This window comes from Phoca vitulina, unplaced genomic scaffold, assembly GCF_004348235.1.
Source record: "Phoca vitulina isolate PV1807 unplaced genomic scaffold, GSC_HSeal_1.0 scaffold71, whole genome shotgun sequence".
Lineage (NCBI taxonomy): Eukaryota > Metazoa > Chordata > Mammalia > Carnivora > Phocidae > Phoca > Phoca vitulina.
Window position 1 is genome coordinate 11,235,510 of NW_022589774.1, and position 13,254 is coordinate 11,248,763.

The 13,254-nt window shown below is 49.4% G+C and overlaps 1 pseudogene; it reads right to left on the reverse strand.

Annotated features, from left to right (window-relative positions):
- Positions 1 to 1,959: 1,959 nt before the first annotated feature.
- LOC116624861 lies at positions 1,960 to 11,037 on the reverse strand (annotated as a pseudogene).
- Between the last annotated feature and the right edge of the window lie 2,217 nt (positions 11,038 to 13,254).

A 13,254-nucleotide genomic window follows, 5' to 3' on the forward strand; every position in this document is an offset into this window, starting at 1 on the left:
TGGGATCGAGGCCCGGGTCATGCTCCCTGCTCAGGAAGGAGTCTGCTTCTCCCTCGGCCCCTCCCACTCGTGCTCTGTCTCTTGCTTTCTCTCTCTCTCAAATAAATAAAATCTTTTTTAAAAATTAAAAAATAAAAAATAAAACAAAATCAGGTGAGATGACACATGATGGGAGGGGCACATGAAGGAGAAAGCCCTTTCCGAAGTTCTGTCATTCTACATGTGAAAATTCAAGTCCCTAACAAGGCTCTGTCTGTTTTCAGTCCCATCCCTACACCCAGGCCTGTGCCCAAAACAGGAGAAAGGGAAGCTTTAAATCAAGTCATCCTAAATCCTCTTTTATCCTTGAGACAATCGTCTGGTATTTGTGCTTCTGCTGATGCAGTGGGATTCTGGTGCCCCAGGCCCCCCTCTGGCTCCTGCCCTGCCGTCACAGAGATGGCCTTGGCCTCAAACGTCTCCCTTCTTCTGCCTCCCCCCGCCCCACCACCAAAACACACACAATTGGAAGGAAAAAGCTTGAGGATCTTCTGAAATATAAGTACATAGATAGGGTCATCTGGATAAGTAGGAAGCCCCCAGCGCTCACGGAATCCTCTTCATTGCATTAAAACGTGGCTGTGGTCAGTGCGGAGTTCCCACCCTCAAGTCCCAGGCCAGATGAGCTTCCTGGTAGAAACCGAGTCTGCCAAACACTGGCAGAGTCTACGTCATTCCAGGCAAGTGTGGCATGAAAGCTGTCCCTTGGACCCCAGGTGTTCCATCTTCGTAATTGTCACTGCCACTTTGGAGCCGTGACTAAATGTTTCTCAGGAAATCCTCCCAACAACCCCTATAAAGTAACTGCTGAGTCTTCATTTTACAGTTGGGGAAGCTGAGCCTCAGAGAGACTGAGTAACTTGCCCAAGGTCACACAGCAGCAAGCGCAGGGCCCCCGACCCAGAGGCCTGGCCAGCAACCGCTCAGCCACAACGCCCCTCGCAAGTGTGCCTTGGGGCCGTGTGCTGTCGTCTTCTTGGTGTGGTTGCATTCGTTGCCCGGGTCAACACGGAGCTACCTTCTCCAGCTTCCCTCCAGGATCCCTGAGCCTTCCCGTCTGCGCTTCATCCCTCCTGGACCAACCACCCCTCCCGAGTGGACCAACGCTGTCGTGAGGCCCGTGAGGGGGGCCCCTCACAGAACTTACCACCTGGGGTTCCTTGCGTTCCTTCCTCCCTTTCCTTTGCATTCACTGCCTTCCCAAGCTTTTGGCTTGCTTTTTGAGCTCTTTGACTCCTCAGCTAGATGCCCTGGAGACGGTGGGTCTTCAAAGGAGGTCTCACAAGGTTTGCCTTCTTCCCCCCCAACCACTCGCAAGAGGTGTATCCCCGTGGCAGAGTCACTGTGGCGTCCTCTGGGCCCTGTCAGCCCAGGACCAACACAGCTCTCAGCAGAACACTGCCTTTTGTCGAAGGAGCTCTGTGGAAGACTTGGTAATGTGCTGTCACCGAATTTGTTTATATTTGCTACATGTCTTATTGGACCAAGGAACAGCGCAGGCGGGTATCCCGTCCACCCCAAGCCTCCTCTGCCCTGCACCTCGGGAGTACTTCATTTTTGCTGTTTATTGGCTGAGACCGGCAGCCTCTGAGCGCACATGACAACTAACAGCCAATCAATACTCCCCAAATTTTTAAAGATTCACAGGGGTTTAATGCATATAAAGTCAAGGAAAGAACAGTCCGGGTTCAGTAGCAATATTCTACACAATTCATATGATGGGGTTGGGAGGCAAGGGGAAGAGGCCATACAATCCACACCCCAGTATGTTCAAAAAGAGCTATGCACAGAGCAAACCCCACCTGCAAGGATGAGGTAGCTTTCTCCCGGTCCCCAGCGGCCAGGGGGCACGTTACCCCAAATAGCACAGTGGGCGCTAACCCATGTGGGCCCAAGGTCCTGGCGGGGGTGAGGGGGGCACTAGTCCAGAGGGAAGGAGGCCCTGAGGCCGTTGGTGGCTGGGCATGGCCTCTGAAGCTTGTCCCCCGGCATGCAGGCGCAGTGGAACCGGCCGGCCAGCCCCTGGAGGCAGGGGTACTCCTCCAGGGGGCTCAGGCGGTACCTAACAAAGTCCCACTTCTCGTCGAGGTCAGCTATTTAGCTGCCATGAGTGGGCACAGGATGAGTCTGGCACAGTCCTAGAAGTTGATGTGCACACAGCCAGACTGAGGTGCAAGATGATGGACTAGCAGGTGCAAAACCGGGTGCGCAGGCGGGGTAGCTGGGCTAGATTCTGGGGCGTGGTCTTGGCATCTGCCTTCAGCAGGTGTTCGCTCACATGGTTTCGGAAACCCTTAAAGTGGGTGATCTTCTTCATCGAGGAGTTGGGATGGGAGCCCACCGCGAGGGAGGACTCTATGTCATCATGCTCTACGTTCTTCAGGCTGTCATTGTCGTTGCAGAGAATGAGTCATGTAATCGAAGCACGCCCCCACACTGTTGTCACACCAGGCTGTCCTTGTCCAAATAGTCCCCCCCACTTGCCATCCCAGAAGATGGGGATGCAGGCGGGATCCTCAGCCGGCGGCTTGGAGGCATTAATGCCGTGTAACTGCCACAGCATGTCCCCAAGGGGGGAGTCTACCACCTCACTGGTCTCCTGGACCGCTGATTCCTCTTTCCCAGGGGGCTGGGGCTGGGGGTTCTTGTTGCCTTTACTGAGGATTATGAGAAGCTTCTGGTGCTGGGGTCCAGGCTGCTGGGAACGACTGAAAACCTCGGTGGAATGGTGAGGCAGGTGCGGGGACAAGGGCAGAGATGCGGCCAGAAGTAAAGAACTTGTCATTGAGCAGCTCCTGAGTGGTCTGACAGCAGTGGAAACTGTCCGAAGCATCTTGTGAACTCGGGAGGTGGCCATGGGGTTGATGTGCTTGGAATACTGTATTCATTCTTCATCGGTGTCTTTGAGGCAAGACATCTCAAAAGGTGGTTTGCCCAATGGCAAGGTACATGTGACTCACCCAAGGGACATGTCCACTTCCGAACTGTGCCCTCTTGCTCAGCACCTCCGGAGCTATGTTAGTAGGGGTCCCGCCCAGGGGCTTCTTCCTCCCCTTGTCATACTCGACTTTGGTTGCCAATCAGAATCCCCTAGTTTCGCCTCCAGATCCTCACCAAGTAAGAGTTAGCCCAGCTTGAGGTCCCAGTGATGAACTTGGTTTCAGGGCAGGTCCTGGCATCCAAGGAGGCTCAGTCAGTGCTTTCCTCCCCTGACCTCTCCAGCCGCAGAGCTCCAACACCAAGTCGCATACTCGAAAAAGCCATGGAAGCCCACGGCATGTCGGCGGGCGAGGCTGCGGTGAATGCACATCTCCATGGATGCCTTCTCCTTCTTCTGGTACAGCTTGAGTAGCAGCGACGTAGGCAAGATTTTGCCCACAAACACCTTGGTGTCTGAGACCTAGATTTCGAAGCACTTGATGAAGGTGCCCTTTCCCAGAAAGCAACACCTGCAGATAGCACCGCCGGCTGCAAGGGTCCACTAGGACCTCCCGGATCTCCTTCACAGGAGCTTGGCTATGGCTGGCAGCCCCAGGAGCCGAAACTTCTGAGACCCTGGCTTTTCCAGGGTTGACTGGGGCTGGCTTCCCTGCAGTCGCCACCGCCCGTCCTGTTCCGGGAGTTGCTCAGCGGACCTAGTAGGGTCTGACGGAGGCTTGGCACTGCTGCGCTGCTTCCTGATTCGAACGCAGTGCTGGGAACATTACAAAAGCCTCTTTTTTTTTTTATTCTACAACTAGGGAGGGAGTGGCTCAGGTCCTCCATGTGCCCTAGGCTGTCCCACTCTGTGCCCTGCACCCCATTCCCTGAGGCCGCCAGTCCTGGGAATGGGCTTATTTCCTGGGACAGAGGGGAAGTAGAGGGAGGCATTGGGAGGGAAAGTGGCTTTATCAGATTAACTGGTTAAAATGCTCGGTTTCCCAGCTTCTGTGAGCAAGCTGCCCCAGCGTCCTGTGTACCCAGTGGTTTCCAGGCTGATGGGGGGTTGTTTATCTTCCAAACTCTTGGCCAGCCCTGCATCTCACCCAAGGGCTGTGGTTTGGGGAATGTTTTGACTTGAAACATTCAAGCCGGTGGTGGTAGTTGGAGGTGTGAGACCCTTCTGTGCGCAAAGGAAAAATGAATGGTCTATTTAGAACCTGCTAACAATTCACAGTATAAAGAACAGGCAACAGTCCCCCCGCTGAAATGCGCTTTCTGAGGATAGCGCTCCCCAGGGGAGCTGGCTGTGTGGCCAGCATGGCCCCAGCTCTGGATATTGCATCTGGAAGACCTCCCTTGCCAGTGGTGGTAATGCTTCCAGAAGATTGTGCCTCTGCCCCGGCTCTTTCTGGGCCTCTCCTCAACCCCTTCCCAGAATACTCTCTTCCTGGGGCCTGTGGTGTTCTTGGGCTATGAGTAAGACGACTTTTCCCACAACCACATGAACTTTGCTCTGGACAAACAAGGGAAGGGTGGCTGTTTGGAAATGCCTAAAACAGCTTCTCTTGAGCCTGAGTTGTGAGGTTTTACCTCACCGTCGCAGACACAGAGTTCACCTGAAGGAGGAAGCTGGTTTTCCTCTCAGGACAAAATGGTGGTCCCTGGAGCCTTGGGTACATTCCCTGGTGTTTCTATCACCAGAGCGATGCTTCATTTCATTGCATACTAGGATCAGAAGAGAAGGTGAGAAGCATGGGCTTCTAAACACTCAGCCAAGTGAAAATCAGCCAGTTTACTGAAATGCCAAAGTTTCGTTCAGAAATCAATGGCAATTAGGAATAATACCATTCCTAATTTATCAAAAGGAATTCCATACAGGGACAAGTAATCTCAGTCAAAATCCTGATAGGTTTTTGTTTAGAAATTCATAACCTGATTATAAAATTTATATAGAAATGCAAGGGATCTAGAATAGGAAAAACAATTTTGAAAAAGAACAAAGTTGTCTTTTGACTAATACTACCCGATTTGAAGACTTAATATAAAGCTACAAAAATAGACAATGGGGTCTTGGACACACATAGAGTATAGACACACAAGTACAAACAGATCGATCAGTGGAACAGAATAAGAGTCCAGCTATGGGTCCACACATATATGGTTAATAAGTTGTGCTGGTATAATTGGACATTCATATGCATAAATGAAATTTGACCCTTCCTGCAAATCACACACAAAATGAACTTGAAATGGATAAGTACTAAATGCAAGAACTAAATTTATAAAGCTTCTGAAAGAAAACTGGAGGATAAAACCATTACAGCTTTGGATTAAATAAAGATATGTAGGGGCACCTGGGTGGCTCAGTCGTTGGGCATCTGCCTTCGGCTCGCGTCATGATCCCAGGGTCCTGGCATCGAGCCCCGCATCGGGCTCCCTGCTCAGCGGGAAGCCTGCTTCTCCCTCTCCCACTCCCCCTGCTTGTGGTCCCTCTCTCGCTGTCTCTCTCTATCAAATAAATTTTTAAAAATCTTAAAAAAAAATAAAGTAAAAATATTTAGCTAGAACACAAAAGCCATGCATTATAAAAACAAAACTTGATAAATTAGACTTAATCAAAATTTTTTTAATCCTGCTCTTCAAAAGATAGTGTTAAGAAAAATGAAAAGATAAAGCACAGACTGTGATAAAATATGTGTAAAGCATATATCTGACAAAGATGTATGTAATATATGTACACATTTGATAAATATGTTCCACATCATTAGTCATTAGGAAAATACAAGTTAAAACCGCAGTGAAATACCATTACATATCCATTAGAATGGCTAAAAGTAAATTAAAAAAATTGACAACACCAAGTGTTGACAAGAGTGTGGAGCACTAGAACTTCCATACATCGCCCATGGGGGTACAAAAATGGTATGGCGCACACTTTGTAAGATTTCATAAAGATAAGCATCCACTTAGCATTTCACTCAACAATCCCATTCTTAGGTATTTTACCAAGAGAAAGGAAAGCATAAGCCCACAAAAAGACTTGCACTCTTTTTTCTTTTAAGATTTATTTAATTATTTGAGAGAGAGAGAGAAAGCAACAAGGGAGGGGCAGAGGGAAAGGGAGAGAGAGACTCCTCAAGCAGACTCCCCGCTGAGTGCAGAGCCCAACGTGGGGCTCAATCCCAGGACCCTGAGATCATGACCTGAGCCAAAATCAAGGGTCGGCCACTTAACTGACTAAGCCACCCAGGCACCCCAGGACTCGCAGTGTTAATGTTCACCGGAGCTCTATTCATAAACATTGAAAAGTAGAAAGTACTTCAATGTGCATCAACTGACAAACAGTTTAACATAATGCAGTATATCCGTGTAACGGAATATTACTTGGCTAACTACTGATGCACGCAGCAACACGGATGAACTGCTGATTGAAAGAAGTAGCTTTTTCCTGGGGTGAGTGTGGGGCCTGTTTGACACCCAGAGCCCACACTCCTACCACCCTCCAGCTCCCGGGCCCCAGTTCCCCCACCACCTAGACTGCAATTCTTAGGGAACTGGGAAAGGCTCCCTCTCCTTCCTGAACAATCTGTACTTTTTCTCAGTAAATATTGAATTGATTTGAATAATTACAGTAACAAGATTTCAGGATGCAGGAGAGACCTACTTTAAATAGCTACTTTCCAGGACAAAGTAATATCATTGATTTTTATAAATGGAGAATGTGATCCTAATAATTGATCCTTCACCCACCCAGCGTGCCCTGAGTTTTTGTGAGTGCAGGGCCCAGTGCAGGTGCCAAGGATGCCAAGGGGTGCCTCCCAGCCCTTGCTTTTAAAAAATCAGGTCTTACAGGACCTATTGCAATGAATGCTTTCTTAGCCTAGACACTCATTCATCCCACAAATATTTATCGAGCACCTACAATAAAACCAAAAGTCAAATTTGAAAATGTATTCTCTACAACAGACTTATTGTCAGATCCTATGAAAACAAATAATTAAGAAAGTTTTGTTATTTGTTAATTTTGTTTTCTGAATCAACTTTTTTTTCTCCATTCTGTTCACCAGAGCAAGGTGGAGAAAACCCGGAATCGCAGGGCCTGCCGTTCAGAAAAAGAGGATCCCCTTACATTCTGGGCACCTCCTAGAGAGCAGAAACTGACCTGCTCTCGCTGGATTCTGGGGTCTAGCAAATAATGAATTTTTGGGTAAATGTTTGTTGAACTTCACTAAATTTTAAATTATTCAACTGCTCGGGGTGAAAAACAACCAGTTCCTGGAAAGTAACTAGATGTACCTTTTAAATTCAGCTTCAGGTAAAGTCAGATGAGTTGCATTTGCTCGGAGGGAAGTCATATGCTCGGCCAAGGTAAGGACCAAGGTGGCCCTAGCCACAAAGGCTGAAACTAGAGCTTGAAGACAGGGAAGGTAGGGAACCACGGACTAAAACCTGAAAATGAAAAGGTGGAGACATTTTTGTAGAGAATCAAGAGGGCTTTGGGTTTGAGGGGACAGTGCTTGTCCGCATAGAGACATCCAGCCAGCAGCCTGGAGCTTGAGGGAAGAGCCGTCGGACGACAGATGGACAAGGTGACCTTGAGCACTCAGCCTCGCCCCTCAGTCCGCTTCCCAGCCCCCTCACCAACCAACAGGTTTGCTGGTGCTACCTTTTAAATATTTCTTGACTCTTTCCTGCCCGCCTACCTCCCGTGTACAACTCCAGGCCCTCATAAGCTCTTCCTTCTCTCAGGTCTGCCCTGCCAGTCTCTGCCCCCTTAAATCCACCCTTCACATCAGCACCAGAGTCGTTTATTTGAAATAAAATTCCCAGCGTCTTCCATTCCCGCTTAAAGCTTCTCGAACACCTGTCTCCCTCTCGTTCTTCAACACAAGGACAAGCATCCTCTCCTACAGAACACAGTCCCTGATGCCTCCAAGATGAACTCAGTGACCATGACCCTCATGCACTTAGAGCTCCCGCTGCCGCCTCCTGACCACACTGAGCCGTAAGTACCTAGTGGCCGCTCCTCAGGACTCAGCCACCCCTGGGCATCTCCATGCTCCGCCCCGATGCCCGTGCCTGGGGCACACAGGTGTTCGTTCATCTTGGGAAGAGGGGGCGGGGAAGAGGGTCAGGGGCGCCTGGGTGGCTCAGTCGGTTGAGTGTCTGACTCTTGGTTTTGGCTCAGGTCATGATCTCAGGGTTGGGGGACCGAGACCCACTTCGGTCACCACATTCAGCACGGAGTCTCCTTGAGATTCTCTCCTCCTCCTTCTCCCTCCCCCTCAGTTCCTCCCCCGGCTTGTGTTCTCTGTCTCTCTCTCTCTCTCTAAAATAAATGGATAAAATCTTAAAAAAAGAAAAAGAAGAAAGAAAGAAAGAAAGCCAGATACTGATCTTGAAAACTGTCTTCATATGCTAGGGAATCAGCCAAGGTTCCCACATCCCACCTGAAGGGGCTCCGCGGGCTGCTGAGGCAGCACTGGGCGCTAACTCCTAGCTTTGCCACGGCCTAGCTGGTTGACGTTGGTCAGGCTGCCTCACGTCTCTGGGCCTCAGTCTTCTCACTGAAATCGGGGAGTTGGTCCAGATGAATTCCACAGTCCCTCCAGCGCTCATTCCAGGGGCACTGCAGGTCTCCAGTCCCCTCTCAGCACCCAGGACCTCCCCTCTTAGGGCCTCCTGCATTTGCCCTGCCCTGGGCCCGCCTGTCTGGTCCCCTGACCTCCCTCACCCAAAGCTGGCGAGAAGCCACGACAGCCTCCTTATATGGTGGTGACAGTCACAGCCTCACCCGCGGACTCCACCAACAGCTTTCACTGGGGCTTAAACTCGGCTTCTCTTCAGAGATTAAACAGCTGTTTTCGGGGACTGGGCTTACTTCTCATAAACTGCTGAGTCCAGAGGCCACGCCTTTGAACCTTCTTTATTGTCTTCTTTAAAACCTCGTTAAATTCCTCTTTCCACCCACTGTTGGAGAGGCCACCAGGCCTTGGGGGGGCACAGTCCCTCCTCCCACGGCAGCTACCCCTCGCCTAACTGGGCAGCATCCTCCATGAATAAGGAAGCACTGCTGGCTCAGACCAGGCATCGAGGTGCCCCTGCGCCCCCTACAGGTGGAGAAAGGAATTGAAGGACATGGTCTCCCCAAGTTCCTGAGTCTAGTACAGGTAAGGAAGAGCTATTGAGGAGGATGGTGATAAAAGGAGTACACATCCCAATCTTAAATTAGTTCTATCTTTTATCTCCCAATACTATATAAGTTCCGCAAGGACAGAGACCTTGTCTTGCACGCTCACCACTGGATTACCTGCGTGCTGTGACTGGCACATTCAAGAGATACCTGTTGAATGAGAGCATGTCATGTTCTTTGCCATATCCCCAGCTCCTAGAGCAAAACTTGGTTTAATAAATTCTTGCTAAAAGAATAAATGAATAAATGAGGGAGAGTCAGGACAGGGCTTTGAAGGATGAATAGAAGTTAATCAGCCAAGGAACATAAAAAGAAAGGGGCAAGTGTGGGGGCTATTGGCTGGCTCAGTTGGTGGAGCATACAACTCTAGATCTCAGGGTCATGAGTTTGAGCCCCACATTGGGCATAGGGTTTACATTAAAAAATTTTTTTAATAAAAATAAATAAAAGAAAGGGGCAGGAGATTTCAAGGGCAGAGAGGATGACATTTACAAAGGTGAATGAAAGCATGGACTTCCAGTGAATAGTGACTTGTTGGAAGTGGCCCAGTATTTATCTGAAAATGAATATAACTAAAGTGTGATAGAAAAGTGGCTGAAGACCAGCTAGGTTTTCTCATTTCTCTCTCTTCTACCACCAACATATCCGCTTGAGATCATTAACAAAGTCACAGAGCCCTGGGTTTTTCCACTATATTAATCACAATTTTTTTGTCTGCGAGTGACAGAAATTTAATTCAAGCTAGCTCAAGCAAAAGAACTAGCAAGTGTAGGGGCTGGTTCTTTCATTATATGTGTGTATCTATCTATCTTTCTATCTGTCTATCAACTATCTCATCTTGGATTTTCTCCCTTCTAGATAGAGTAGTCTCATTCTCTCCTATTTCAAACAGCTTCCTGTTTACAGGGAGGGAGACATGCTTCTATGGCCCCAGGAGCTCTGGAACCACCCATATAAAAATTCCAGGAAGAGACTCTGATGGGTTCTGTTTGGGTCACATGCTCACTCTAGACCAATCCCTGTGACTTGGCCGGCAGGGATCATGTGCCCTCCCATGACGGACAGTACCATGACTGATGGACCCAGGAGAAGGAGAGGAATGTTCCCCCAAATGCTGGGTAAAATTAGTCCATGCTTTGCCAGGTGTCCCAGGCATCCAGCCAGGTGCCACGGTGTGGACACGCGGCAGTCAGGGCTTCATTCAGTGTAGGAAAAAGTAAACTGAGAATATGGCCTCTTTCATGTCTGCCTGTAACTTCTCTGGGCCTTAGTTTCTCTATCTGTAAAATGAGTATGTAGGGCTACATTCACCTTCAAAGGTACCTTCCAAATATGACGTTCTGAGATGTTTATTTACATTTAAAGTCTTGCTCACTTGACTTGGATAATGGCAATGTCTAGTTTTTTGCTTGATTAACTCATGAGGTAGGTTTGGATATTTTATCTTTGTTGTTCTCGGTCATTTCAAAAATACCAAATCTATTGTTCAGCAAAGGAATCTAATCTATTCCCAAAGCACATTTTTCAGTCTCCTTCAGAATGTCAATTATTTGAATCATCACCTTGGCAAGAATGAGATATTTGGGGGTGAAGTACTTGCAATCGATCCCAATTTATAATGCTGGGGCCCAAACCTTTTATTATTTCTAATTGATCCTGGAAGCTGCAGGAAGGGAAATCACTGCTCCCTCAGGTTATTTGGGGCCCATCTGACCTTGGTAGGGAATATTCCAAAGTGGGGTCTCTGAGCCTGGAACCTTTGCTGTTTTATATTCATTGAGCTCCATGATGAGATGCAGGGCAATGACAACAACGGATGCACTAAGATGCACTAAGAGGAACTCTGTTCCTCTTCCGAGCACCTCCATCTGCCCCTCCCCCATCTCCAACAGTCCTGGGCCAGAGCCCGGCACAGAGAAGGAAAACGTGCTCACAGTCAACTGTTGGTGAAGCTTGAATTTAAAACCCAAGACTTCTGACTTCTGGTCTCCATGTTCTCCTTCAACACAATTATCCCCTGCCTCTTCTTCACTTCCAGCCCTATTCAGAGCCTCCTTGTCCAGGGGACTGAAACCAAGTCCAACCCTTCCTCACCCCTAGCTCCCAAGGTCTCCTTGGTGACACCATGACCCTGACCACCAGCCACTCCGGGCCTTTCTGTTTTGCTTCCCACGGCATCTTGAGTTGGCGCTCTGACTTCTGGGCACCTGCTCTATTTGCAGAGAAAGCTCTTTCCTTAACTCAAGCCTGATAAATCTGACTCCCTGAGGGATCCTCTAACACAGCTGGGCCTTTGTCTGATGGCGGAGGCTGTCTCCCCCCACATGTATCTGCGCTCTGTCTGGGGCCCCCCACCCGCAGCCTCCCTCCCCTGCACACAATGGAAGACCTGTGTCTTTCACCACCGGGAGGATGTTACAGCGGATGCTGGGGCGGCTGCCAACCCTCGGGGCTGCAGAAACCTTCGTGGCCTGGCGGCTGGAGCTGACAAGGTCAGCAGTTGGGTTGATCCTGGGTCACAGGGGCTAGATCCAGTGAGACCACTGGCTCAGGGAAGAGGTGACCAGACTTTTCCCAAAACTCCCACTCATGTCCGGCAGAAGCAGCCTGTTCCTCAGAGATCACAGCTTTCTTTGCCTGCCTCGAGAGGCCAAGGCCCGGCATAGCAACCAAAAACTTACTGACTTGGGAAGAATCCCCGATTGTCTTCTTCATCATTTTTTTCACAAGTCTAATACAAGCCAATCTATCCATTCAGCCATCCACCCATCCATCCATCTTTAATCTATTTTTTCATTCATAAAAATATTTATTGGACTCTTACTATATACCTGGATAATTAAGAAGCTGACCTGCCCTTTCTGAGTCTCCTGTTTCCCATGCCTCAAAGCCCACCGTAAATGCTTCCTCGAACAGCACAGCTCTCCTAGCATTGCTATATTAATTCTCTTTGGTAGTATGCAGAACCTTCGAGCACTCACTGCTCCCTGCTGTCTCCACACTCAGGCCTTCCCGGGGTGACTGGTCCTGCGGCTTCCTGTTAGTGCTGCTCCAGACTGGGAGGGAAATACCCAGAGTCAGAGTTTCTTATTCTCCACTCCTCACCCAGACCCCTGGATCCATCAGCCTTTCCACGCGCATCCTTTCCCACAGGACACCTCTGCCCTCGCTCACCGGGTACTTCATTAGCAACCCAGTCTGTCTGTGTCCTGCTACTCTGCCTTCTCAGCTTGATAACCAGATCCATCTTCCCACCAAAGCATCGTCATCATGCCTTGCACAGACTCTAACATGCATTCATTGTCTACTGCTCGGGGGATTTTTTTCAGTCATTCATCAAGTATTTGTTGAGCACCTACCATATTCCAATGACTCTGCAAGACCACTGAGCCTAGAACAGTGAGCAAAATATAAATGCAGTCTAGATAGAAAGACAAAAATGGGCCAGGAAGACAGTAAGGTTGATTGGCCCTGCTTGGGGAGTGTTTCACAGGAACGCTGAGGTGGGTCTGGGAGGGATCTGTCAGGCAAGTTTTCCCGGAGAGGGGGGACAGGTAACCCGAATAAAAACTCCCTTGCCTGCATTCAAGGTCTATTCTTGTCCTGCAAGCTAAGAGTGTTTGCACTGAGTACGCCCCTCCTCCACCAGCTCAAACACCCTGTCCCACCCACCTTCCTCCTTCCACCTCTATTGTGAATTGTTTGTCCATGTGTGGAACGCAAATCCCCAACTAAATGAGAAATTCCAGCAGGGCAGGACCGGCTGCCTTTGAGCCCAGCCCCGCCCTGTGGTCCGCACTGCACTGTCCACATGACGTGTTTTAAATACTGGAATTTGGGACTCGGGTGGAGGCCGGCAGTTTTACAGGGGGCGGGGCGACAGTCGCCCTCCTAAAGATGCCATTTCCCCACCAATCAGAGAACACACACCGGTGGCACCTAGGTGGGCCACTTCCCAGCCTGGACCTTAACAACCCTGCTCACGCTCTCTTCCACACCCTCTTCCCTCTTCTGGCGAACACCCAGACGTGGCTGTGGCCCTGCCTTGACCGTGACCTGCAAAAGAAATCAACATCCCGGTTCCTTAAGCCATTGCATTG